Here is a 24902-nt window from a genome sequence, read left to right as displayed (position 1 = left end):
AGAGGTTAAGGGTCTCTGTGATATTCTTTCAGAGAAATTTGTGAAGGACCACTAGATACTTACCACACTTCTAGTGCACCCGTACAGGTAGCACCATCTCCTCCCTCTCCCCCTACTGACCTCCACACCACCTGATGCTTGTTCCACTAACACCTCTCGGCTCCCCTGCCTTAATGGCACGTCTATTGCAGTATCCTCCCCTAACTTCGTTCTTTTCGCCTTTAAAAAAATCTTTCTTCATTTGTTATTAATACGTTTGTTATAGCAATGTTGCACTTCTGTTGTGTCAATTTATCCTGATAATGGTTTGTATAGATGACAGCTGTTCACCCTACTGTCGATGCTCATGCCATTGTTTTACGCGCAATTAATCTTGTGAAGTGTTGTCTGATATATACTTTACATGTACTTAACTTAACAAATGCCAATAAAAACCAGTTGAGAAACAAATCAGAGCCATCAGCAGGCTTGAGCCTATCATCAACAGGAATAACAGCAGGTTGTGTATACCTTCATTTAGGAGAGCAAGTCCCAAAGCCCATACAAGATTACATTAAGAGGGGGGTTCTCCGATTGTGGGTGATCCAAGTGCTTTCACTTGCACTTACAGTAGTATAAGGGCCCTCAGACTATCTCATCTCAACTTTCTTCAGTGTCTTACAGACCAATCTGTTAGTACCTTGAGGCACCTAGAGTTTGTCCTCATCAAAACATGAAGCAGCTCACCACACCACATTTATGAAGTGGACCTGAGAGCACTTCATCCCTAATAAGGGAGGGATGAAAGGGGAGGAACCAAGTGGTCCCTCCACAGCATAGTTCTCATTATCTGTCATGAAGATCTGCTGACTACGTTGATCCTCAGTGGCATGAAATATCAAAGTTCTATCTATCTATCTATAGATAGGTCCTATTTTTTAATCAGAATACTATTCCTCCTGCTATTCTTTGGAGGCCAACTGAGCTTAACCCCCCTCCCATCCCTGTCCAATCTGCTCGTAATCTGGGCTTTCAATTTGATAATGCTCTTTCTTGTAGAGCTCAGATTAATAAGGTCACCGCAGCCTGTTTCGGAAAACTGCGTATGATCAGAAAGATCTTTCCTTATCTGCCTTTGGAGGCCCGTAGAACAGTCATTCACGCGTTGATTACATCTCACTTGGACTATGCTAATAGTCTTTATGCCGGTGCCCCCTTGTATCTAATTGAACGCCTTCAGATCGTTCAGAACGCTACGGCTAGGCTGATTGGCAACATTTCATACCGGCAGTCAATTGCGGCCTACCGTAAGAAGCTTCACTGGCTTCCCATCTCTCTTCGCATTCAGTTCAAGATGCTGATTATTGCTTTCCGGGCCCTTAATGGGTCTGGCCCGGATTACTTGAGAAAGAGACTTGTTCTCTCTCAATCTGTCAGATCTTTGAGATCCAATTCTCTACGCCTTCTTACTGTTCCCCGCTTCCGCCGATCTAGAATGGGTGGTAGAGCATTCACAGTCATGACTGCTAAGCTCTGGAACACCTTACCCCTTGATCTGAGGTTCATTTCCTCTGAGACTCTTTTTCGTAAAAAATTAAAAACCTGGCTGTTCTCTAAACTTTAAACTCCTCCTTTTTCTATGTATGTAGTCTACAGCGCCGGGACACCCCCGTTGGAGGTAGCTGTGCGCTTTATAAGCTCCTTAAATAAATAAATAAAATCTATCTATCTATCTATCTATCTATCTATCTATCTATCTATCTATCTATCTATCTATCTATCTATCTATATATATATAGACACACATGAAAAATCAATCCTTAGCCCACCATGAGACAAGCAGGGCACACAAGACGTTCCGGTTTTCAGTTCAAAGTGCTTTATTGGATTCACGGCACATCACATCGTGTTGCACAGGACAGTGCCTGCCATGACGCGTTTCGACCATAAGGCACACGGTCTTGATTAACCCTGGGCGGAATACTACGCTACGCTCGCGGAGCGTGCGTAGTTTGCGCTACTACGCGAATTGAACATAGCACAGTGAAAAAACGCATAGGTGCCGATCACGATCCGGTAAAAAATGTCCCCGTACGACTCGTATCGGGTCTTTTTACCGTACGAATCGTACAAGTGCCGTACGAACTGGCAATCACGATTCGCATGGTAAAAAGTCCATACGAACCGCACTGGGAATCATTCCCCACACGTCCTCGGGTCGGAAAATGTGTCCGACACGTCCTCGGACGATTTACCTTACAAACGTAAAAATCCAAGTCCGACCGAGGAATCACGATCCATCCCGTGCGTCCGAGCCTACAACCGTATGGAAAAAACACCGTCCGCACCGAACACCTATAGCAACCATGGAGACATGTGCCCGCATATGCGCCCAACACTCCCCCCAGCCCCCGTACGTCCGACACGTACCCCCCGTATATGTATACCCCCACCCGTCTATGTACACCCCAGTACGTTCCAGTCGTACCCCCACCCCAGTACGTGTCGTACCACCGTCAATGTACACCCCCCCACCCCTGTACGTGTCGTACCACCGTCTATGTACACCCCAGTACGTTCCAGTCGTACCCCCACCCTTGTACGTGTCGTACCCCCCGTGTACCTACACCCCAGTACGTTCGAGCCACACCCCCACCCCAGTACGTGTCATGGCCCCGTCTACCTACACCCCAGTACGTTCCAGTCGTACCCCCACCCCAGTACGTGTCGTACCCCCCGTGTACCTACACCCCAGTACGTTCGAGCCACACCCCCACCCCAGTACGTGTCATGGCCCCGTCTACCTACACCCCAGTACGTTCCAGTCGTACCCCCACCCCAGTACGTGTCGTACCCCCCGTGTACCTACACCCCAGTACGTTCGAGCCACACCCCCACCCCAGTACGTGTCATGGCCCCGTCTACCTACACCCCAGTACGTTCCAGTCGTACCCCCACCCCAGTACGTGTCGTACCCCCCGTGTACCTACACCCCAGTACGTTCGAGCCACACCCCCACCCCAGTACGTGTCATGGCCCCGTCTACCTACACCCCAGTACGTTCCAGTCGTACCCCCACCCCAGTACGTGTCGTACCACCGTCAATGTACACCCCCCCACCCCTGTACGTGTCGTACCACCGTCAATGTACACCCCCCCACCCCAGTACGTGTCGTACCCCCCGTGTACCTACACCCCAGTACGTTCGAGCCACACCCCCACCCCAGTACGTGTCATGGCCCCGTCTACCTACACCCCAGTACGTTCCAGTCGTACCCCCACCCCAGTACGTGTCGTACCCCCCGTGTACCTACACCCCAGTACGTTCGAGCCACACCCCCACCCCAGTACGTGTCATGGCCCCGTCTACCTACACCCCAGTACGTTCCAGTCGTACCCCCACCCCAGTACGTGTCGTACCACCGTCAATGTACACCCCCCCACCCCAGTACGTGTCGTACCACCGTCAATGTACACCCCCCCACCCCTGTACGTGTCGTACCACCGTCAATGTACACCCCCCCACCCCTGTACGTGTCGTACCACCGTCTATGTACACCCCAGTACGTTCCAGTCGTACCCCCACCCCAGTACGTGTCGTACCACCGTCAATGTACACCCCCCCACCCCTGTACGTGTCGTACCACCGTCAATGTACACCCCCCCACCCCTGTACGTGTCGTACCACCGTCAATGTACACCCCCCCACCCCTGTACGTGTCGTACCACCGTCAATGTACACCCCCCCACCCCTGTACGTGTCGTACCACCGTCTATGTACACCCCAGTACGTTCCAGTCGTACCCCCACCCCAGTACGTGTCGTACCACCGTCAATGTACACCCCCCCACCCCTGTACGTGTCGTACCACCGTCTATGTACACCCCCCCACCCCTGTACGTGTCGTACCACCGTCTATGTACACCCCAGTACGTTCCAGTCGTACCCCCACCCCAGTACGTTCCTGGCGCACCCCCAACACAACCTCCTAAGTACGGAGCGCACCCCATGCCCCAACATCACAACCGCATGTACGAGTCGTACAAAGCCACACACAAGGACCAAATCGTACAACCAAATGGCCCATGTACACACCGTACACACGCTCAAAACGCACGTACACAACAAGGACAAAACAAAACAACCCAACAATACACCATTCGAAAGGCACACAGCCACTAAACATGGCCAACAACCACTAAAATAACACAATCACTGACCTGCAACTGTCAAAAACAAACAGAGGCCCAATACACCACCACTCCTTATAACACACCCACCCAAAATTCAAACACTGCCACACCCACCCATGGACCAATAAAAAGGGCCCACACACACAAACCATGAGCCTTTGCAACAGACCCACTGCTGCCAGACACCACAGAACCAGACTACAAGCGACACCACATCTTACACTTGCACACCTTCACACGACCACCCTCACAAACACCCTCTCATCACATTCACACACACACACAACCATCCACACCCCCCCCCAACATCCACACACCCCCCACACCCACACCATCCCCACCCACACCCCTCACCATGCCCACTACCAAGAATCCAAAGTTCAGTCACCGAGAGTTGGAGGTCCTTGTTGATCAAATCCTCAGAGTCGAGCCACAGATCTTTGGAACATTGGTCAGAAGCACCAGCCAGGCAGCCAAAACAGCCATGTGGCAGACCATCGTCGATGCTGTGAATGCTGTTGCGGACACCAGGAGGACCAAGCAGGATTGCCAGAACAGGTGGTACGATCTGCGGAGGAGGGTCAGAGCCAAGAGACAGGAGGAACACGACCAGGCCAACGCCACCGGAGGAGGGCCCTCCCGCAGACCCGTACAGTACCATCCCTGGGAGGAGAGGGTGATGGCCATACTGCCGGTGGAGGCAGTTGAAGGAGTAGAAGGACTCCGAGACCCGGGTGAGTACACAAACAACGCACCTCACATGGGGGGAACTGCAACCACAACCAAAATTAATAACAGGCACGCAACCACCACAAGCCATCGCATTACTCAACCACACTCCATGAGCAGGCACATGCCACTGCTGCCACCATGCCCCATGCACCCAGCTGGACAATGTCAAGTCACAGGCCACAGAAGACAACAACACATGACACGGTAACCCGGATGGCGGGAGGCTGGGCACCAAGAATCACATAGTGCGACTCCAAAGCAGACAACAATGCCCTCTGCCCATATGGCCTAGGTCACAGCCAGACAAACACTGTGTCCCAACACAGGAATGACTTGCCAGCAAATGGCGGATGCCTTGCATCAACACATGGGGGTGAAGGCACTGTTTTGCACATGCCAGCAGCTAATGAACAGCCAACAGTGTGAAAGAGTGGCAGCACACACCACCACAGCAGCAGCGCACAGACACACAGCAGACAAAATGGGTGCCTGGAGATCAGAAACAAACTCACATCAACAGGCCAAGGGCCACTCAAAGATCTGCTAACAGTGTGTGCCCAGGAAGCTGGGCCAAGGTGACAGAGGGTGACACACGGAGGGAGGGAGAGGGGGACACAGAGGGAGGGAGAGGGGGACTGAGAGGGAGGGAGACAGACAGAGGGAGGAGGCTGACACACAGAGGGAGGGAGAGGGGGACAGAGAGGGAGGGAGAGGGGGACACAGAGGGAGGGAGAGGGGGACTGAGAGGGAGGGAGACGGACAGAGGGAGGAGGCTGACACACAGAGGGAGGGAGAGGGGGACAGAGAGGGAGGGAGAGGGGGACACAGAGGGAGGGAGAGGGGGACACAGAGGGAGGGAGAGGGGGACAGAGAGGGAGGGAGAGGGGGACAGAGAAGGAGGGAGACACAGGGAGAGCAAATCAGTCCTGTGGTGTGTGGGAATGTCTGCTCGTCAGCAGGTGGACTGCGTGCATGTAGACAAGGGTGGCCAGTGCCAGAACCCCCCCTCTTCATCATGGCAAAACGCAGGGCCATGTCACAACCTGTACACGAGCACAAGGACAGCCACCTGCATCATATGAGTGTGTGGATCCACTCCATGTGCACATGTACAGTGCTACAAGGAAGGCGCAAATGCATAGCTCGGCACACATGCACACTCCACTGCTGACTGCAGTCACACTTGACGCAGCAAGTAAGACTGTGCCACACATAGTTAAAGGGGCCAAATTGGGGCCCAAGGGACACACACATGCACAAGTGCACTGTGAGTGGAATGCAAGACAGATCCTAATTCCAAGAGGAAATGTGCCAACTTTGTAACGGATGAAACATGGATGTTGCATGGATCAAAATTAACATTTTCTCTCTCACACACAGGTCAACGTCGTGCTGCACCCCCCAACACTGGGGGGGAACACTCACAGGACCCGGATCTGCAGGAGACCGATCCCACCGGCAGCGACCACTCTCACCACTCTGCGGACGACCCCGACCGACCTGGCCCCTCTGGTGTCCAACCACCTGCAGCACCTGCGTCAGGTACAACCGTGCCAACCACCACCCCCACTCCTGCCACATCCCAGGAGACACCCAGGATCCCTGCCCCAACACCACAATGCAGCCAGGCTCGCCAGGAGGGACACGGTGTCCCGGGCACCCAGGAGGAGGCAGGCGACAACGCCAATGCCACCCCTCAGGGGTCCCGGAGACCCGATGTGCCCACAAGTGCAGGCCAGACGCAAGTGGGCAGGGGTGGTGGGAGTGGAGGACGGCGGAGGCGCGAGCCTGACCAGTTGTCTGGGGATCCGGTATTTTCACATGTCCGTAACATCCTGGACTCATACCGGCAGGACACCACGGGCATGGCCCAGGTTGTGTCCGTCCTCGAGGGGATCAAGGTCCAGCAGGCCCAGCAACATGCGGAGCTAATAGCCTGTCTACAGCTACACCAACGGAGGATGGAGGACAGACAGGCTGAGCAAGTGACGGTGTCCCAGGGGATTCACGCTGAACTCCGTCGGATGGCCGACACCATGGCCGACCCTCCCTGTGCCAGAAGGCGGAGAACATCACCACCCACAGGGAGGGATCATGAGGAGGAGGAGGAAACATCCGACGGAGCATCCCAGACGTCGTCACGGCGTGCTGCTGAGGTTCCCCGCAGGAAGCCGGGTCGTCCACGGAAAGGACCGTGAGGGTGGCTGCTACATCACCATCTCCCAGGACACCTGGCCTGGCACCTGGCCCACTGGAGCAACAGCATCACAGCATCAAGAGACATTCTCTGCCACATGGCCCTGCTGGTCACTGGCTGACCAATGTTGACAAAGACTGTGGCATGGACTCTGAGGATTTCCAATGGCAAGGACACCAACTCCCCTACTGAACTTTGGATTCCCTAATCCCGGAAAGCCCCCCACTTTGTCCCCCCCCCCCCCCTAATAAATCACACTATTAAGAGTAGATGCCTGCTGGTAGCATTATTACCTAACATGTGTCTTGTACAGTCTAAACATGCCTGAGTCATCTGTTCACTTCAACCATCCACACCCTGGGGCCTGAGTCTGGCACAGGACACATGGGTCACAGTTTATTAGGCAAGACAGACATGGAGCACCATACACACCCGTGATGGTCAGAACCAGCTGAGGGGGTGGCCGAACAACCGTGCTGACAGACACATTGAGTACAGCAACAGTCATGCGCAGAGGTCAGGGAACCTGGCCCGTGTCCTGGGGGGCACCCAGGTACGTGTAGACAGGTGGCAGAACCATGTCCTGCAAGCTTGAGTCCGGTGGATGCAGAGAATGGGGGCCTGGACAACGTTGGATGCATGGGGATGGCACATGTCACACTACCCACACAGTCATGGACATCATGCCCAATACACAGTCTCAGCACACACACACAGCTTGCATCTTGCCACTCGACACATTGACACATAGCCACAATCTGGGAATACCATGCCAGACATGCAGGATGCACCGTGCCAACACACCAGCATTGACTGAGCAGAGGCACCTTGGAGGCATAGGGACACCTTTAATAGTCATGTTTTTGGGATTGCAGAGGCAACTTGAAGTACACATGAACACATCATGTGGAGTAACATGTGGCTCAAACACTGGCACCCCCCTTCTGCAGCACAAATGCGTGATAGCCATGGTACTGGCACACAAGCGTCGGCTAACAGCTAAATACCCACAGCTGCACACGGAGAGCCTGCCATACACCATAGATCCGCTGATGTGGAAGTCCCACGCCATGTCAAGCCAATGTCAACCGTATGTGTCCGAGGGCAGTGTCACACACATTGATGCCATCATCACAATCCACCATCCCATCACTGATGACTGACAACCAGGCAGCCCATCTATTCTGGTGTACCCAGCTGCATGTCGTGTCCCATGGGGATGCCACATGACTGCAGAGGAACCAAACCCCGACCGGGGCAGTGTGCACACATCGTGAACAACTGCCACACCCAATACACCCCAGATGCATCCCTTACCCCATGGAGACTTCCAAACGTGTCCGTGCCTGTAACGCTGAGTCAGCCCACGATGCCATGTCCATGAGGAATAGCAGTGCCACAACAATGCAACCAGCAGATGGCATGCGCAGGTACCTGGGGAAGAGAGACACACAAGAAGTCAGCCACAAAAAGCACAGCCACTTGCATGTGCATTGACTCGACACATGTATGGATGACAACATGCTAGGTCACAATTATGACTGGGGAAATACTACCATCACTGCCACCATCACTCCAGTGACACACCCACACACACCTCTGACTCACGTGCCATACATGCAGGTGGACACACACATCAAAACACATGCCACACGGGGACCAGGGCGTGCACACTCAGACACTGGTACTCACCACTAAGCAAAGAAGTCGCGTATGAGCCGAGTCCGGATGTCCTCTTGCGGCTCCACATCCTCCACATCACTAGCCCCATTGCCAAGGCCTTCGTCCTCCACGGGTGGATGGTCCTCGTCATGTTGATTCAGGATGAGTGGCACAGCTCTTTCAACTGCCATGTTGTGCAGCATGCAGCAGACCATGAAGATCTTGCAAACCTTCGCCGGGGCATATGGGAGTGCGCCGCCGGTCTTGTGGAGGCACCGGAATCGGCTCTTCAGCATGCCAAACGTCCTCTCTATCACACGCCTTGTCCGGCCATGGGCGGTGTTGTAGCGGAGCTGGGCCGGCGTGATGGGGTTGCGGAGAGGTGTCAGCAGCCAAGGCATGTTGGGATAGCCAGCGTCCCCTACATGGAAAGCACATGGATATCGTTAGAACTGGCGAAGCGGTCGTGCTGCTCGGCTATACAGAATACAGGACAGACAGACTGTACCCACCAACAACACATGCCCGTTCGTTGCGCAGCTGCATCATCATATCAGGCATCCCGCTACGCCTCATGATGTAGGCATCGTGTGCTGATCCTGGAAAACGAGCACAGACATGTGAAATCACCATGTTGGACAGACACACCACAAGGGCATTGATGGAGTGGTAGTGCTTTCGATTTCGGTACGCCACCTCCCGTGCGTGTGGTGGTACCAAACCTACATGTGTCCCATCTATGGACCCAATGACATGGGGCATCCCTCCCAGGGCATAGAAACCACGCTTGACCTCTGTCATCTGTTCAGGGGTTGGGAACTTGATGAAGTCATCCAGGTGAATCAACATGGCCTCCAAGAAATCATGCAGCACACCGCTGAACATGCTCTGGGACATGCCACCAACATGAGCTATGGTATTTTGGAAGGTACCCGTGGCAAGAAAATGTAGGGCAGCCATTACCTTCAGCTGGGGTGTCAGTGCCGTAGGATACCTGTGCTGCGGTTGCAGGTGTGGTGCCAGTCTCGCCGTCAGCTCCAGAATCAACGGTTGGGTGAAGCGGTAGAGCCGGATCCTGTCATTCTCCTGCATGGCAGCCAAGTCTGGAATTATTCGGGCAACAGGCGGCGCTCTGCAGTAATTTGGAAGTGACAAGGAAGAGTGAGTGCACTACGACAACAACTCATGTCTACTGAGCACATGTAAATCTGGCAATACACACATGCCACATAGGGAGTCAGATACGTGCTACATGCCCAGGACACGTATGGATGCAAGGTGACACTCCTTCCAAGACCCAGCTACACACGGAGATTGAGAACCTCCCCATGCCACGCCATGGGAATAGCTGTGTCCCAGTGCAAGTGAACAGCCAGACGCAACACAGGAGTGACATACACCCACACATCAGCAGAAGTAGGATGCCGATTGCAGAGACTGGTAGCGGAACACCGGAGCCACAGGTCACATGACATTACACTAGGCCTGCCCACACACCTTGCCATGAAGGTGCACATGTCATGACTCACCACACATTCCTTGTGAGGATGCTGACATGGCCTTGTCACGCTACTCCGTGTCCCATGCATACATGTGCACCTCACATCCGATAACACATGTGTCATGGTGTGCGGAACAGTGTGCAATGACAATCTACACACAGACACATGTTGGTTGCTGCAACGGCTGCAGCTTTTGAGGGTGCTACTACATCAACCTGATGTAAATCCCGGACACATAAATGACATGGTCACATTGTGCACTGTGGCTAGTGACAAGTCATGTGTCATGACCCCTGTACCGGGCATCATGGGACACTTCCGTGTGTTGGTGTCCGTGCCATGCCAGTGACGCTCACCCCAAGTGCGCAGTACGACATGCACACATGTCATAGGAGTCAAGGGCATGCCTGGCACACATTGCACCCTCACACAGTACACCTGTACACATCTCATCATACATCTGGTGCCTCCTCCACTCAGGAGGCATGTTCCACATCACAGCCTGTGACACCTGTGCCCCACACATGTAGTAATGCACAGGCGATGCATTGATGTCCATTCCTGGACAAGTATGTCCATCGATGGACATGTATGTCCGCCCTATTCCTACCTGTGTGTTGCCTATCACCACAGTGATGTGTACAAACCGCCGTACTGCTGCTAAGAGGGCCTGTGTATGTTTCCAAATCACTGTGGGAGTGCTGCCGTATGTGTACCCATCGTGATGGCGAACGTACAGGCATTTGTACGGTCCGTACCACTACGAGTACGCATACGCGTGCTGAACCATAGTGAGAGGGCCGTACACTCGCATGTACGCTCACTATCACTATGGGTCTGCACGCGTATGCGTACTCGTAGTGGTACGGACCGTACACACGCATGTACGCTCACTATCACTATGGGTCTCCTCGCGTATGCGTACTCGTAGTGGTACGGACCGTACACACGCATGTACGCTCACTATCACTATGGGTCTGCACGCGTATGCGTACACGTAGTGGTACGGACCGTACACACGCATGTACGCTCACTATCACTACGGGTCTGCACGCGTATGCGTACTCGTAGTGGTACGGACCGTACACACGCATGTACGCTCACTATCACTATGGGTCTCCTCGCGTATGCGTACTCGTAGTGGTACGGACCGTACACACGCATGTACGCTCACTATCACTATGGGTCTGCACGCGTATGCGTACACGTAGTGATATTGAGCGTACATGCATGTGTACGGTCCGTACCACTACGTGTACGCATACGCGTGCAGACCCGTAGTGATAGTGAGCGTACATGCGTGTGTACGGTCCGTACCACTACGTGTACGCATACGCGTGCAGACCCGTAGTGATAGTGAGCGTACATGCGTGTGTACGGTCCGTACCACTACGTGTACGCATACGCGTGCAGACCCGTAGTGATAGTGAGCGTACATGCGTGTGTACGGTCCGTACCACTACGTGTACACATACGCGTGCAGACCCATAGTGATAGTGAACGTAGGATGCATGTACGGGCCGTTGCCATGCATTTGGGGTGCCCTAGGGCCCCGAAACGCACCGTACCTGTGTGTGATTCTCCAAATTACATAGGGGACAAGTATTAAGGCCTACATGCATGCTGGTTGTCATGGAGACAAAGTTCAAATTTCGAAATTGTTCTGGAAGGTGCACAGCAGAAGTCAGTTGGAATTGTTCTACTTTGTTGCAATGTGTTTGTGGGGGTTACATCATGCAGGAGAATGAAACTGATAGGGAACCCACAGACTGCTAGGTTTGAAGGGATTGGTGGAAACATAGGATGCAAATGTGAGTGACCAATCACTCTGTACTCCTGTGCATGAGACTGGGCAGAAGGGCACATATAAGGCAGCCAGGTCCCATGAGGGAGTACTTGCCTGCACATATTTGCATTTGTCGACCAAGCTGCTGCTACTGATTCCCTGGAACCATGTCAAGGGCTGTGGAGAGGTCACAGCCATTCACCCTGGAGGAGAACATGGCTCTGCTGGATGTGATCCTCCCACAGTACCCCATGCTGTATGGGCGACCAGGGTATCAGGTGAGTGCATAGGCCACTGCCACAGACTGTCCCTGTGTTCTGACTGTGACTTCCGGCATTGTGTCCTGGTGTGACACACATGCCATGTACTGTCGGGGGGGTACCAGGGGGGGGTGGGTGCGAAGTCCTCCCAGCAGTGCCCTGAGACAGGAGGGGTGGGTACAGAGTGCTCCCAGCAGTGCCCTGAGACAGGAGGGGTGGGTACAGAGTGCTCCCAGCAGTGCCCTGAGACAGGAGGGGTGGGTACAGAGTGCTCCCAGCAGTGCCCTGAGACAGGAGGGGTGGGTACAGAGTGCTCCCAGCAGTGCCCTGAGACAGGAGGGGTGGGTGTGATGCACAGTGTGAGCCTTGATCATTGATTGTGACATTGCCATCATTCCACCTGTGTACCCACTATGGCACGTACTGCCTTTTCCCTCACCAGAGGATGATGTCCCTATGACAGAGGTGCAATGCGTTGGCTGCATGACATGCCTTGTTGTAACCAGCCAATTTGTTCTCATATGTCTCTATGTGACATGTGGCTGGTGTATTGATGTGGTGTCACTTGTTCTTCCTCACAGGTAGGCGCCACTGCCAAGGAGCAGATCTGGCTGACCGCCGTCAGTGCCGTGAGGCGTGTGGATGGTCGGAGGCGGAGCCTGTCCCAGGTGAGGAAACGCTGGCAGGATATCCGGTGCTGGACGCGGAGGATTGCACGGCTCCTGCTGGGGGACTCACCTGAGAGCCACAAGAACCGCGGCCGCCGCCGTCTGAGCCACCTCCACAGGCGTGTGCTGCCGGTGGTCTTTCCAGACCTGGAGAGGCGCTTACAGGCGATGCAGCAGGCGGAAGGGGGTAGGTACATGTGCGTTTGTTGTGTGTCACCGGCATTTGTAAGGGCACTGTGGCATGAATTCACTGGCAGGGTTTAAAGGTGCTGTGCAGATCCTGTTTGCCCCAGTATAGCGCTGCGCCCCTGCCACCCTTCCCCTCCTTGCAATGTGTTCCCTGGTCTGTGTGTAGTCACTCCTTCACAAGGTAATGTAGGCTGGCGCTTTGTCCACGAGAACAATGACTGTAGCATCATGTGTGGTGGTGGTGTGTAACAGGTTGTGGGACCTTGCCTGTGAACTGTCAAGTGCACTGCATGTGGGTTCCATGTCAGTTGGCACTGATGCTGACTCCAGACATGGGAGTTGGTCTCTCATGTGTCATGCCTCATAGCGCATGTCCTATGTTGTGGCCTGTGACATGATGTGCATGAGTGTGCGATACGCATAGTGCAGGGATGGTGACGTGTGTAGCAGTCATGACCATTCTGTAGCATGTAGTTGCGTGCCCACTACTGTCCCCTGGGGCACCTTATCCTCAGTATTGTATGTGTCATCATCAACGTGGACACTCTCACTGTCTACAGCGTAGGTTGTGCTCTGTGCCATTGTCCCCTGTCACCATGTATATAGACGTGCCATTATGTACAGGTGTCCACTGTGCAGCCTGACCTGATTGTCCTTCTTCATACTCACAGTTGCCAGTGCCTGTGTGTCTTGTTATACTCATCTGCGGATGGGCACTGGTGCCTCATTATTTGTACAGGCGCACCTTGGCTGTTTGGCGTCCAATCTTGCTTTTTGCCTGCCCCTGTGTTTATCACCCAGACTATGAGATGTTGGTGCCACCTGTGTCTCAACAATTTGCATCGTGTGGGGGTTGTTTGGGGCGGGCAATGCCTATGTGTCAAATCCTGATTTCTACTTGCTGGGTCTGGCCAGTGTGTGATGTTACTGGACACACACGCAAGGTGCAGTGACCGAGTAATGTTGGGCATGTTTGCAGCATTACCTATGCAGCATGTGTCTCAAGTTCATGGTTATTGTCCCTGGTCATCGGTATTTTCACCAACGCTGTGTGGTGCAGATGCTGGGCAGGATTGTCCCCAGGGCCTGGGTGCTATGTCAGACTCCGTTTCCTGTCTTTAGCTATTGTCTCATACTCTCCATGGTATTTCAGTGGCATGGTGGCTCAACCAACTGTGTGTTTCATGCCCTACATCGGTACCTTGTTTAGCAGATGTTAGGGATCTTCCTCTTCAGGCTATGCAATGTTGACTATGTAGATTGGACTCATGTGACAGATGTGTACAGGTGTCTGATTAATTTCTGTCTCTCCACCCTGCCCACAGCATCGTCGGGGGACACAGAGGGAGACATGGACACAGACCAGGCGGAGGGACCGAGCACCAGTGCCAGCCGTGACATCGGGGCTGGCACATCGAGTGGGACAGAGGCGGAGGATAGTGCGGCCGAGGACCTGTCGACTGGCACATCAGAATACGAGGCTGACAGGTCCGAGGAGGATGTCTCCGAGTTGGCGGAGGCTGCACCAGCAGCTGACAGTGGAACAACACCTGGCACCGCCCCCTCAGTTCCCATCAGCCGCCTCCCACTTGCTCGTGTCCCTTCCCAGCGTGCCCGGTCACCGCATGTCTCCTTCCTGCCAGGCACCGCACCCCCTGCCCCTGTCTCCACAGCTGCCGCCAATGCTGAGTCTATGGACATCCAGCGGCAAATGCAGGTTGGTCAGGCTGCGATCCTTAATGTCCTCCATTCCCACGGGAAAACCCTCACCAACATCGAGGCATTCTTGGAGGGCATTCATTCTTCGCAGGCTGACCAACGCAACTTGCTGAGGTCCATAGACTCCACACTGACTGCAGCAGTGGGTCTCCTGCAGCGCGACCTCCCCCCACCTACCCCTGCCCCATCCACACTTCCCACTTCCATGCCTGTCCCACGTACACCCAGACGTCGGCATGCACCCACCACAACAGACACAGGCACCACACCAGCAGGGAAGGTCCACCTCACTCCTCCTGACACGCACACACAGGGTGAGATAGGCACACCCACTGGGTCGGGGGGCAAACGTGTGACACGCAGCCAGAGTGGGAGTCCGCATTCCACACAATCCACTCCCTCCAAATCCCCTCCCCTCAGCTCTCCTGGCCACATCTCCCCCAAGGACTCCTTCATGGCCGCTCTGTCCCTGAGCCCCACAGTTCCGCCACCACGCAAGCGGTCAAGGGAGTCCTCGGTCAGGGTGGTTGAGTCTCCCCCCCTGTCTCCACCCTCCCCCGGTGGCGCTGCAACCCATCCCTCTGACCCCCCCCCCTCCTTGGGGCCTGAGGTCACTTCGGGTGCAGGGGACTCCCTGGAGGACCTTGCTAAGGTGTGTAGTGCCATCCTGGCCTCCGCCTTTGGCCATGACACACCCCCTGTGGTTGAGTCCTCCATCCCTGCACCCACAACGCCGCCCCTTTGCCCTGATGTCCCTGCGGTGCCTGTTGCTTCCCCCCCCCCCTGATGCCCTCACCAGTATGGAAGACGATGGCATTTGACTGTGCAGGCAAGGTAGGGGACACACATCCCACTGTGTCCCCCATCCAGCTGGGAATCATTGACTGCCCTATGGCCTTTGTTGAATTTGAACTGCCTGCGATCCACGGACATTGTGCTCATGCTGAATAAAGCTTATTTTTGTTGTCATTCTCACACTCCTGCTATGGTGGTATTGGTGTTGGTGGGGCTGCTACAATGTTTTGGGTGGTGTTTAACGCTTTGGGTGTGTGGGATTTGTAGTAGTGTTCTGCTCTTTGGGGCGACCCTGGGATCTGTGTGCCATCACAAGGTGTTGGCTAACTTCCTTAGGTCATGTCAGCAGTTACAGCATGGTTCAAATGTCCCAGGGTGTATTCCTTCCTCTGTGTACCCAGTTTCTTCCCTGCAGGGTGTTCACAATGTTTAGCGCAGAACTGTGTCTACATGAGCTGTGTGTGTGACGGAGCCCTTCTACTTTGGCCATGCATGCATGGGCATGTCTCCACCTGCAACAATCGTGGCATCCTTGGTGATCACTGTACTTGTGTGTGGAGTCAGTTGACATGAGTTCATGGGGACATGTTCCCTTGTAGGCAGTATGGATGTGGGTAATTCTGGCATCACACACATGTGTTACACCCCTCCTGTGTCTGGGCACTGCTGGGAGGACTCTGCACACACCCTCCTGTCTCTGGGCACTGCTGGGAGGACTCTGCACACACCCCTCCTGGGTCTGGACACTGCTGGGAGGACTCTGCACACACCCCTCCTGGGTCTGGACACTGCTGGGAGGACTCCACACCCACCCCTCCTGTCTCAGGGCACTGCTGGGAAGACTCTGCACACACCCCTCCTGGGTCTGGACACTGCTGGGAGGACTCTGCACACACCCCTCCTGGGTCTGGCCACTGCTGGGAGGACTCTGCACACACCCCTCCTGGGTCTGGACACTGCTGGGAGGACTCTGCACACACCCCTCCTGGGTCTGGACACTGCTGGGAGGACTCTGCACACACCCCTCCTGTCTCAGGGCACTGCTGGGAGGACTCCACACCCACCCCTCCTGTCTCAGGGCACTGCTGGGAGGACTCCACACCCACCCCTCCTGTCTCAGGGCACTGCTGGGAGGACTCTGCACACACACCTCCTGTCTCTGGGCACTGCTGGGAGGACTCTGCACACACCCCTCCTGGGTCTGGACACTGCTGGGGGGACTCTGCACACACCCCTCCTGGGTCTGGACACTGCTGGGAGGACTCTGCACCCACCCCTCCTGTCTCAGGGCACTGCTGGGAGGACTCTGCACACACCCCTCCTGGGTCTAGACACTGCTGGGAGGACTCCACACCCACCCCTCCTGTCTCAGGGCACTGCTGGGAGGACTCTGCACCCACCCCTCCTGTCTCAGGGCACTGCTGGGAGGACTCTGCACACACCCCTCCTGTCTCAGGGCACTGCTGGGAGTGATGGGCACCCACCCCTCCTGTCTCAGGGCACTGCTGGGAGGACTCTGCACACACCCTCCTGTCTCTGGGCACTGCTGGGAGGACTCTGCACACACACCTCCAATTTCTGGATATGTACGCATGGGACATACACGGTGTGGGTGCGCTCCATGCATTCGAGGTGAGGGTACGGGTCGTACTTACACTGTTGGGGTGGGGGGTACGCTCCATGCATACGCGGGTGAGGGTTCGTGTCGTACTTACACTGTTGGCATGGGGGGTACGCTCCATGCATACGCGGGTGGGGGTACGGGTCGTACTTACACTGGTGGGGGTGGGGGTACGGTCCGTACGTCCGCGGGTGAGGGTTCGAGTCGTACTTACACTGTTGGGGTGGGGGGTACGCTCCTTGCATACGCGGGTGGGGGTACGGCTCGTACTTACACTGGTGGGGGTGGGGGTATGGTCCGTACGTCCGCGGGTGAGGGTTCGAGTCGTACTTACACTGTTGGGGTGGGGGGTACGCTCCTTGCATACGCGGGTGGGGGTACGGCTCGTACTTACACTGGTGGGGGTGGGGGTACGGTCCGTACGTCCGCGGGTGAGGGTTCGAGTCGTACTTACACTGTTGGGGTGGGGGGTACGCTCCTTGCATACGCGGGTGGGGGTACGGCTCGTACTTACACTGGTGGGGGTGGGGGTATGGTCCGTACGTCCGCGGGTGAGGGTTCGAGTCGTACTTACACTGTTGGGGTGGGGGGCACGCTCCATGCATACGCGGGTGGGGGTACGGGTCGTACTTACACTGTTGGCATAGGGGGTACGCTCCATGCATACGCGGGTGGGCGTACGGGTCGTACTTACACTGTTGGCATGGGGGGTACGCTCCATGCATACGCGGGTGGGGGTAGGGTCCGTACATATCCGTCCCCACGCTATGTGATGCTTGTGCGGGCCGTACCCAGGCCTTTGCCACGTGGGTACGATCCGTCCCGCCATTGTTGGGGTGACGTGTGTGTGGGCGTGGTACGACTCGTACCCACGCTCTTCAGGCGTGGGTACGGGACGTACCTGTCTGGTTGTGTTGCCGGTTCGCGTGGTGACGGACTTCCGTTGTGGCGGTCGCTGGCTTATCAGGACACACCCCCACCCCCTCGTGGTGACCAGGGCATGGGAGTCAGGTATGTCCAGGCCATGTGTGACTTATGTGGTTGTTTTGTGGCCTGCCCTGGTCGTGCCACCCCCACCCCACCCCACTTTCCCCCCTCCCTTAGTTATTCTGACCTTCTGCGGCGTCTGCGTCGGTGCCTGTAGAGCAGGTGGACTGCTATGAGGGCAGGGATGACTCGTAGGTTCGGGTCCATGTCTGTCCGTCGCGTACTGGTACTCCAATCGCGTCGTCCTGTCGCGTACGGGTCCTCCTTGGTGGCGTCGTCCTGTGTGTCCGTCACGTACTGGTCCTCCTTGTTCGCGTCGTCGTCTGTCCGTCGCGTACTGGTGGTCCTTGTTCGCGTCGTCCTGATTTCCCGGCAGTTTTTGGCTGCCGCAAAATATTCACCGTGCGGGGTGACGTCGGTGCGAATCGTGATTCCTGGGTCGTGAATGGCTGGCTGCGAGCGTCCCGACGTCAGGTCGGCACTTTCCCGGATCGCATTGGTAGGTGTTTTTTTGTTCGGTCGGACTTTTTTACGAATCGTACGGTCATGGTGTACCCGTGCGATTCGTAATTCCTTGTTTGTAGAAATTGACGACCGGGTACGCGTCGGACGGAGAATATGCTCCGTCCGACGGTTCGTACCCGGTTTTTACCGGATCGTGATCGGCACCATAGTGTAGCGGGCATTTTTTGCTTGCTCGCGGTCCTCAACATCAAGTTGGCGACCACGAGCGAGCAAAATCAACATCCCGGCGAGACTTTTTCCTTGTTCGCAATCAGCAACATTAAGTTGCCAATCGCGAGCGTGGAAAATAAACCTCCCGGCGAGATTCTCAACGTGGGGAGGTCAGGTTTCTCATTGCGAGTGGTCGCGTATGCTCGCGATGCTCGAGATGAGAAACTACCAGTCAGCGTTGAGAAAGCTGTCGCTCGAGTACAAATCTACTCGAGCGGCAGAAAACAACCACTTGCACTGTGCAAGATGCCGTTTGCAATGATTGCACAGTGCGGACAAGCATCCGGCACTGTGCAATCAGTGCGAACAGCATTTCCCTACTGCACTACGCAGTTCGCGTAGCTACACGTAGCGTGCGTAGTGTGAAGTACACTTCACGTAGCTACGCGTAGCGCCACTACGCAAGCTACACCCAGAGTTAGTCTTGATCATGGAAAACTAATTTGACAGTAGAAGGGCAGATATGAAGGCTGGGGCACTGGCACTGTATATGAGTGCCTGACATTACAAAGTTGCTATTGGTTTACTAACTTGTGTGGTGCTGACCATGGGCCATGGACTCTTTTGTCTGGGGAGGACGATCTCCATATTCAAGATGGCTCCAAGTATGTGTTAGTGTGATGATGCACATTGAGATAAGACGGAGCAGACAGGTCTTAGAAAGCTTTCAAAGAGAAGGCGCAGCACAGCAAAGGAGCCCAATTATGTGCTAGGGTGAGTGGTATTGAGGCTGCATCATGAGGGAGGTGCGCTGTGTTAATCTTAAGCAGCAGCCTCAAGGGCCGAGAGGGAGCAAGGGTGAAAGGGAATCATGAGGGACAGGAGCACTGTTCAGAGGGGCTCTTCAGCAGACCACATGGGTGTAAAGCAGGGGTCTCCAACCATTTCACTAACAAGCTACTTGTGTTCAATAAAAACCATCCTTAGCTACTAATAATGTTAGTGTTGTACACATCAGACAAGAATAAATAAGTGACTACCCTATGCAAGGTTGCAGTCGCGATCTCCTCAGTGCAGGACTTCCAGCAGTAATGTAAAAAAGGCTTAGGCAATTGGGAATGCCTCTACATGTGCAATACATAACAGCCACAGATAAAGTGCCCCCTGGCACCAACGGAATAACATTATTAATACGTCTCTCCTTTTAGCGCTCATATTTATCATTCAGATATCTGATTTAAATGGCTTTTGGAAATTGTGGGTTCTGAAAATATACACATTTTCATATCAAATACACATTTTTCAATGTTGGTATTCATACATCTATTCAACCAAACAAAAGCTTCTAATTTAGTCGGCTGGACTGCACACAGTAGAGCTACTTACAGGTAGCTGGAGAGCTACCAGCAGCTCACAAGCTACTTCGCTGGAGAAGCCTGCTGTAAAGCATAGAATGTGCCTCTTAAATTGATACATGCCCAAGAAACTGGTAATTGGTGGCACGAACTTAGGGGTCCATTACGATGGCGGGCGGACCACCGTAAGGGAGCCAGGGACCGACCGCCGAAGTCGCGGTGGTCCCGCCATGTAAATTAGGATGCGCCCACCACACTGGCGGGCGCATCCTGGCCCCTTTACATTGTGGGTGGATCTGCTGGCTGCAGACCCACTCGCAGTGTAAATGGACTGTGCACGGCATTGCCATGCACTACATGGCAGGCACCACGTGGTGCCTGCCACGTAGTGCATGGCAATGAGGGGGGGTACCTTAGGTACCCCCCAATGTGCACCCCCACCCCCGAACACCCAGGGGGCCTGCTACGGGCCCCCAACAGCAAAGACCACGAGCCTTTCCATGGCAGCAATGCCGCCATGGAAAGGCTCATTACCGCACTGATCATAATATGGATGGCGGTGTCTCACAGACACCGCCTCCATGGACTTTTTCTGCCCGGTCGACGAGTCGACCGGCGGACAACTGGCGGACGGTCTTTCCGACCGCCAGGGTCCCCCTGCCTTCGTAATGTGGCGGGGGGCGGATGGTAGGCGGACGGTGGATTTTGGCGGGCAGATCACCACCGCCATGTGGGCGGTGGTGATTTGCCCGCCATTATAATCGGCCCCTTAATCTCAGAAACACTGAATAAGTGCATACACTTGTAGAACAAGGACAAATTATGAGGGAATGTTGAAATAAAACAAAACAACAGGGAAGAGGGCCTATCCATCTGGAAAAAGAATGGAAAGGCATGCAAGAAAATCAGCCAAGAAAAACAGCGAATGAAGGAATCAGTCACAACTGATCATACCAAGCATGAAGGTCTGTTGCTTTATCTCTCAATGAGCAATAGGAAAAAGAAAATGGCACTTAGACGCCCAGCAGCATCAATCTAAACCTGTCTTGTTTACTGAAATCACTTTCTCCTTTGTCTTGTCATATGCTGCTGGAGCTGCAATTAAAGGAGCCATATTACAATGTCTTCTTGGAATTAAAAAGTAATGATTTTCTTGGCATAGGCTAGGAAAATCTCACAATTATGTACAATGTGCGCCATTAGTTGTTCCTTCATTTCAATCACATGAAATAGCACTTCAGAGTAATTTTGATGCAGTCATTGTGGCCAAACCTGAATATTAGGAGGCAGGTAGTGGTAAGATCGGAATATTGACGATTCACAAGGTAGTTTGGTTGTGGCCATCAACTTCCTAATACTTGTGTAGCAAGTCAGCATACTGACAAGGAAGGTTTGGGCTATACCATGGGTCACCTTGTATATTATTCGCTACAGCCTTTACAGGTCACAATTTTTAGCTGAGAGCAGAAAAGTGAGTGTATATTGTGATCCTGGACGAGCTGAATAAGCTTCTGATAGCAAAGCAAAAACATGTCCAGCGGGGAGAATGAATATTTCTGGAGACTATTAGAAGGATGTTACAATAATCCAATTTACTGTGAGGAGGTGAAGTCATTAACACCTCATTGGTCCGGAATGGGAAACATGGGCGTATTTTTGTGATGTTTACTACTTGATATCCTGCTCAGCGGCAGTGGTCCTAATAACTGGTCCATGCACAGTGAACGGTTCGGAATGACACCCAGATTTCTAGCAGAGGAAGAGAAATTCAAGCTGCCTGGGGCCAAGAGGATAGATCTAGGTAGGGAAGTGCGGTCAGTGAACATGAGAAAGAAGAAGACCTCATTTATGGAAGAGTTCCTCCTTAGAGACTAGAGGTCCATCCAATATAAAATAATCACCGGTGCAGAAGGGCGGTGAGGGTAGGACGGAATCAAGTACTTGTGCACCATTGAGGTGGAAGGAGAAGCTGAAGGAGTCGTTGTTGGCTCGAAGGAAGGTAGAGTATAGTGAGAATAAGAGAGGACGAGCCCTTGCGGGTCCTCAATTGGTAGAAAGATCGGCAGACATCTTTAAAGACTCAAGCCACCAAAAGGGATGGATATGAAGGTAAACATTGTAAAGCACAGCCTTGGATCCCAGTCAAATGGAGGGATGAAAGTAACAGTCTGCAGTACCAGCCAGAACGGATGCATCAAGAAGAATGAGGATAGAAGACAGGTGATTGTGATGAGCTGAGGAAATAAAGAACTCAACATGGGAGAGCGCAATATCTGTTGGGAGAAGAGCACGGACAACCAAACGGAAGCGGATGATAAGATCATTAGGAGAGAGAAATAATTAAGCAAATGACTATAGATGTATAAGGTTAGTACCCATTAGAGCACACTGTGGCATATTATTGTTTTCAGGGTCCAATAATAAGCGACAGTCATGGTTAACATCTATTCCCTAGCAGCCTGTTCAGGACACTGTACCATAATCTTTGACGAACCTAGCCATTCGAGGGCTGTGCAGCTATACAACAACCGCACGCCTCGAATACAGGGGTTAGCTTTGGTGCAGACATTGTCTCTTTCTCGGCCATTTAAGAAAGCCAGATATGATATTGCTTCACGCTCCATATGGCTAGGAGGCCCTCCTGCAGCTTGCTTAGTCTCTGTGCAATGTATAATCCTACGCGGCCGGCCCAAAGTGGTTGTAGGTGGCTTGCTGTGTATTCACGTGCTGGTTATACTGGTGTTCTTGTAAGCCCTTTTGCTGCCGGCCCGACCACGGTTGTAGGCGCCATGCTGTGTTTAACATTGACTGCCTTCAATAAAGGTTTTTGAAAATCAAAAAAAAAGAAAGCCAGATTCTCCCTCGTGTCATCCAAAGTATAGCGTGGCTCTGGCCCATGAAGTGCAACTAATTTGTGAAGTCTGTTTACCTTTTGTAAGGGTATTTTTTCCCCGGAGTCTCTATTCCTCAGCCCAGGAGGTGACACATAGGGAAGGGAAGAGGTGTGGAACACAGCCAGGGCGACTGACTCTGGAAACTGGGGATCACGGTTCGATCCCCGGCGCTGACGGCAGATTAGTCCAGCACCATGTGATTCTGGGCAATAGCTTGCTTAATCTACCTGATGGCCCCCAGCGCCTTACGGGTGATTGTTTGCGCTTTACAAATATGGATTACTTATTTACACGTAGGGGCCACATAGGCATGCAACAACAATGGTGCCTCTTGTAAAGTTGTTCTTTTTGGGCGAACTTCCTGAGTTGTTCTTCTGTTAAAGTTCTACACTAGGGTAAAAATTAGGCAAATCCATGTTGCCACTTGCCTACTAGAGAATTCAACAAACAGACTTACCTGGCTTGCGGAAATATTGTGGAATAAGCAAAAATACATCGAAAATAATGATGCACTCATTTTGCAACTCGAACTGAAGCGAACTCCATTTGCCTTACACTAAGGCACTTTTCACAATTCAAAGGTGAGCAGCTGCTACTGTTTTTGCTCTTTGCACACAGTTCTTCTGTGTGGTGCAGATTTGCAACCATGAACTACTATGGCTGACGGAGAACATCAAGAATCCAGGCTCTATTTTCTAAAAAGCGACCAAGCTATCCCCAGTATTTAGGGAAAGAATAGCGCTCTGTGCAGTGATGATGGCTGCAGGCTCGTGACACAGAGAGGCCTTCATCAGACTCTTCCATCGCTGAAGAGAAATAGATATAATTACCATTCACAGAAACCTGTATTTACCAAAGCACCCGGAATACTGAAGCGAGTGTGAGCTGCTTCAAAGAGCGGACTGGAGCCCGGCCATCTGGGGACACTCATGCAAGGAACAAATAGCCACATAGGTGAGGCTAGGCGAGGCGAGGCGCGGCGAGCTCATCCATGCGTAGACCGGGCTGTGCCCTTCATGCAGGACAATGCTGAACACGTAGGGGTCATTCACAGTTTGGCGGACAGGGTACTCCGATTCGAATGCGACGGAGCACGCGGGCTGCCACAGTGATGGTCTGCCGGCGTCATGTAGCCTCAGTTGGCTCCGTCGATGGAAAGCTTTCTCCAATGGCCAGTGGCATAATGAAACTGTGGAGGGTCCCCTGCAAGAAAGAGTGAGGCGGGCCCCACCATACCCGCAAGCCTTCAGCTGCCACCCTCCCTTCAGAAGCACTTCACTTCTTCACATCACAGAGAACACCCATTGCCATGTGATCTCAATCGAAGGTCTGTTTACAAAATGGGAGTTTGTAGGCTGACTCCGCACGCCCCTCACCTCACAGACACGTTCAGTCAGCCGCCTCGGGTCCACAACTCATTTTGAGGCCAGGGAAACATTATTTTCCAGTTGGCATAGCAACCACTGGCTCCACAATTGGGAACATCCCTTAGGGCGGATCTGACACAAGAAAGAATGTCATTGCCTGGCATCTGTACTGCTGACGTCCGCCATGCCAACCATGACAGGCCTGTCCAAGAAAACTCAAAATTATCCAGATATATGGAGAGAAAACTCCGAGTGCATCACAGACGTTGTAGTTTGTCTTTGTAAAAACATATGTGCCAACAGACCCACAATGCGGCCACT

This window comes from Triturus cristatus, chromosome 4_1, assembly GCF_964204655.1.
Source record: "Triturus cristatus chromosome 4_1, aTriCri1.1, whole genome shotgun sequence".
In the NCBI taxonomy this organism is placed as follows: Eukaryota; Metazoa; Chordata; class Amphibia; order Caudata; family Salamandridae; genus Triturus; species Triturus cristatus.
Note: the sequence above shows the minus strand (reverse complement) of the source record.